The following is a 5,077-nucleotide window of genomic DNA, read 5'->3' on the forward strand; positions in this document are numbered from 1 at the left end:
ATCAGAATCACTGGCTTCGATCTGGCAAACTGTTTGGCAATCTGTTGTTGGGCACCATGTCCTACAGGGGTCAAAATGAACTTCTGAAAAAAAAAATAGTATAAGAATCAAAAGCTATTTTTGTGTATAATGTTTAATAAGTTACCTACAGAAGTAAAGAGCAGATCTATTATCTACAAGTAAAGTTTCTTTAACTTTATTGACCGCAAATAGATCGAAAGAGAGATGTAGTGAAATGTAGTGAGAAGGAGACCCACACCACCCCCTACTTTGTTGCCAGGTCTGGGGGTATGTGTAAGGCGCAGGCCTCCATAGGAGAGAGCAGCAGCAGAGGCAGAGTCAGAGGAGGAAAGCCAAGTTTCAGTGAGAGCCAGAAAGTTCAGAGATTTATAAAAGGAGAAGGTTTTGTATGGAGGTTAATTTGTTGCCAACATATCTGGCATTCCATATACTGCCAGAGAGAGGGGGTAAGGACTTATGGGTAGGGTGAATGGGGATGAGGTTCGGAGAAGGGAATGTCTTACTGAGAGTGTATGGAAAGTAGAGGCTGCGTGGGGGACCAGGGTTGGGTGAGATGTCGCCAGGGAGTATCAGTAAAGTAAAAAGGTACAGGAGCACAGACAGAGAAATAAGGAGAGTGAAAGAGCAGAGAGACAATGTGTTATCAGACTGAGTCCAGGGAGTAGTGCCAACAAAGAGAGAGCAGGATGAATAATACATTTTTACAGATAATTGGGAACCATATGCGTACAATAAACAATGTGGCAAACTGAAGTCCAAAAGAAGCAGTCCAGTAATAGGGGTTCAAGTGAGGCTTGTAAACTTGTTCCAGGAGTGCAGGATGATGATTCAGTCAAAGAGATGGTTTGATGAAATACCAGTATAGAATGGTAGCAGCAGCAGCAGAGGATGTGTTGGAGTCCAGGTGGATAAATCAGTCCAAAGGCAGGAGGTAGAAGTTGCAGAGTATAATTATATGTCCAAATCTGTTCCAATTCCTGTGTCAATTCCCTGGATTATTTCCCATTGCACTTATAATTTGGGCACTTGAGATTTGGGCACGTGACCAGGGTCCCAATGTGACCTTGCCTGTTGTTTAAATAGAAGTGCTTTTTGGCAATGCTCTACCACCAACAATTGGATAAAAAGTTTCTCTTTAATTGAACAATTCTTCATGATGAAAGTCATGCTCCTGCTATACTGAAACCTCATTTGATGACTAGTGGTATAAGTGTAATGCCAAGACATGTTTTATAGACTGACATCATGTTAGCATAGTTTTTTTACCAAAAAGACATGGGTGAAGAGATAACTATAATATTCATCCACCTTTCCCTTATCCAAATATTTTTTTCAGTAGCAACATTGCTTCATTGTGCTTCTGTTACAGTGGAACTTTTTTCAAATGTTCAAAATCATCTATTAAAAATATATCAATGTTTTAGATCAGAAATGTATGCACATTGTAAATAGTTATTGGTTTGATTAAAAAAAAACTCCTTTTGGGTAGGATTTAAATTCTAATAGGCTTATATTCGCATATTTATGGTAAGTCCTGGCCATGATAAGTACATATTGTGAATATGAAAAAAAAATAAGCTATCACCAGACATCATAATTTTTACACAAATTTTTTAAGCATAACTTGGTAAGTGCAATAGATAGTCTTTAATCTGTATAGGTTAAATTATGTTAAAATAGATTTTGCATGCTATTTTAAGGTGCAAATCAGAGTCAACAAAACACGCAGTAATGCAAATCCATCATGAACCAAAATTCTCCTATCAACACTAACACCAACAACTGGTTCGGCGGTATTTAAATATACCGAACTTGAACTTAGAACTTATGAACTTAGTTAAAATCTAAGCATTGATCCAAAATGGAAATAGCTAACTTATCTTTACCTCTGCCCAATTTGGGCACACCATGTCTGGAAAAGTAATTTGAAAACCAAATCCTTCACGAACTGCCCATTGGACATATTGGCCCTGATTTAATAAAGTTCCCCCAGGCTGGAGAGAATACACTTTCAGCAGTGAAGCTGGGAGTAACCTGGAATGGATCTGGACCAAGACTGAAAACATTTTCTAGCAATAGCAAATTACTTTTAAGATATCCATTCCAGATTTTCTGGATCACCCAGCTTCACTGATGAAAGTGTATTCTCTCCACCCTTAGAGAACTTTATTAAATCAGGGCCATTGTCTGGGGCATTATAAAAGAAACAGAAATACAAGTCACCAAGCTTGATATAGCAATCTGAGCTAGGCTTAGCGATAGACATTTTCTGTGTATTTTATACCATGTTATATAGTTTGTAAGACAAAAGAACCGGGCATTATAAACCATATAGATACCTGTACATCAAACATACTATGCTTCAAGTTGGCTAGAATTGTCCTAGAATTTCCTGTAACCATTTAACATTTTTAAATACCTATACAATTATAATAAAATAATTGTGGGAAAATAGCAATGCAGATTGCCTAAACAATGTAAGAGAATTGCTTGAGGCTGTGGACAGGTAGAACAGTGTTGGCCTAACCTGCTGATCAAGTAACAAGTCTAAAAAAATAATCATATAGTAACTGTATTTTAAAGTGTATGTGCAGTCACCATATTTTTTTGGGATTCCACAGTTCTGTTACAGAGATTTTTCCTGATTTACTGTCATTGTGACAGCAGTTTTATCAGACAAGCCAGCAATACAATCAGAAATAAAATGTTTTAGTACAGAAAGATTTTTATTGTTGCTTGTGTATTTGTTACTGATTTCTCCTTGCTTCCTGTCTTGTAAAACTGGAAATAAACTTGCAAACAATATTTACATCCTTTATCAAAAAAAAAAAAAAAAAACCCATGAACTTCATGGCCCACAGCACCATAGAGCATGTGAGAATTTACTGAGCAGATGAGGTAAGTATGGATCTGATGCTGTAATCTCATTATATGTTTGTGTGATTGAATCAATAATTTTTTTTCATTAGTCTGCACCAAAAAAGTCAAATCTCAGGCAAACCCAGGGAGGACTGGAAACCTTTGGTTTAGGGGACAATACAACAGATCCACATCTTCCAGCATCAGCTTCACTTGCAACCATAGGCATTTGATTACAGGGCGCCTCAAAGCCGCCAAGGAAATTGATGCTGAAAGACATCCCCGGGCTAAGAGTATTAATCACAAGTCTGAATGGAAGGGGAATCATAAGATACGCAGAATTGATGGTTGCACTGTTAATGGTGAAATAAATAAAATTATATATATAATATGAAATATAGTAAATGACAAACAATTTCATATTCATAACACTGTTTATAAACATATTCATTTATTCATAACACATATTTATATAACGTTTTTCAAGTGTCTGAAGCAAAAAAAGTAATCTCAATCATTACTGACTGGCACCCTGTCTCAAGTACATTTATTCACTATGCTTCATTATATTTTCTGGCAGCAGCCGAATCTTTGCAACTTCACTAATTGCACAAATGTCTCATTATGGATAAACAAGAAAACAAAAAATGATAATCTAATGTGACAAGAAATCATTGTAGAAGAATGCCAGGCACAGTATATCATCAACTGAGCCAACCATGAGGAGATTCATTCAAATATAAAACCTACAATACTGCTATTCCTGTACAAAGTACCAATGTAGGATTGTATTTTTTATATATTGTCAAGATTATAGAAACAACAATGGAATGGAATACAGTTTCTTGCCAATAACAATTCTCCATTACAGGTAAAACAAAGGACATAACTGAATCTAGCCTTTTTCGTATTTATGGACCTTTGCAGATCATTATAAAAAAGCGGATAGTAAAGGTTGCTGTTGTTATGATGTAAACTTAAAATAATCCTATAGTAGTGATGTTTATTTTTGTGGCTGAGGATTACAGTATATTAAATTCCAAGGGTAAAAGCCATCACAGTGGGAAGATTTACCTTCTCTATCTGTCCTATTGGCCATTGCTACTGGGAATAAAACTGAGAGAAAATCCAGGTGTTACTGGAAAAGAAATAGCAACAAAATCCAATAGTGAAACTTGCTATCAACTGTCTAGGAAATATTTACCAATGTTACAGCCAGAAGCCAAAATCTGCCTCCATATTTGTGAAACAATGACTGTACTTCATTAGTCACTGGTTGGCTTAGAACACTTTGTCTGAGCAGAAAACATTCATACGATGTAGCATCATAATAAAAAGTAATTTGTTCAGTCATTTAAAAGCTGTTGAGTGCTGATAAATAAGCTTAATCATTAGCATTCAAAAAGTTAAACCAGTGTTCATGCAGGTCTGGTGCATCTAAAAAATATGTATAGCAAAGTGGGCAGACCAAAGTTAACATGTGTTACCTTTTTCTGTTACATCAAATAAATGTTTAAAAAATTAATATTATTTATAGTCATTCATTGAAGCCACATATTTTTTTTAAAAACTCTGTGTAATATGATGAATGTTTGCATAATTAGCTACAAAATATCTTCTATATCATCTCCTAAAGCAGTGTCACACACTGCAAAAAAAAAACATTTCTTCCAAAACTGCATCATTTCAACAGCCACGTGTCTTCAGTTTTACAACAGAGCCAGCAATATACATTTAAAAGCAAACAGTAAATTGTCTACAAAACTTCTATTAATTGGAAATTTCTGAAGTTTCTTTTGTGCTTTTTGTGTGTTGTTACACAGTTTTATGCAGTTTGTCAGGATGCTATAAAACACTAAAATAACACTTGTATAAAAGACCATTCATTCTATCCACGTCGCAGACTTGGTGGTAGAAAAAAGGCTCAATTCGTGGACAGAAAATCATATGTAGTATACATAGTACATTTTGGCTTTTCATAGAGCAGCCTAAATTTCAGAAGCATAATGTGTTGCTGACTGCTTATAGGCAGGAGTGGAAAGACTCATTTTACTGAGTAGTGTAAACTTTGTTTGCTTTGATTTTCACAACATTGGGAACTAATTGTCAGGTTGACAAACTAAAGTTAATGGCCCTGATTCATCATTGAAATCCGCGATCGCGGGAAGCGCGATAATACGCGCGACCAGCGATCGCG

General features: G+C 35.8%; 1 protein-coding gene and 1 long non-coding RNA gene across 4 annotated transcripts in view; one reads left to right on the plus strand and one right to left on the minus strand.

Moving 5' to 3' along the window:
- Nucleotides 1–5,077, plus strand: part of TPMT (thiopurine S-methyltransferase) — a 121,082-nt gene that overhangs the window by 36,155 nt on the left and 79,850 nt on the right. The gene's annotated exons all lie outside the window — the stretch shown is intronic.
- The window catches only part of LOC140330984 (uncharacterized), a 21,957-nt gene continuing 16,880 nt past the window's right edge, over nt 1–5,077 (minus strand). For all 3 annotated transcript variants that reach the window (XR_011920842.1, XR_011920841.1, XR_011920843.1), the window contains one exon: nt 1–83. This is a non-coding gene — a long non-coding RNA (uncharacterized lncRNA). The remainder of the gene's footprint in view (nt 84–5,077) is intronic.

This window comes from Pyxicephalus adspersus, chromosome 5, assembly GCF_032062135.1.
Source record: "Pyxicephalus adspersus chromosome 5, UCB_Pads_2.0, whole genome shotgun sequence".
Classification (NCBI taxonomy): Eukaryota; Metazoa; Chordata; class Amphibia; order Anura; family Pyxicephalidae; genus Pyxicephalus; species Pyxicephalus adspersus.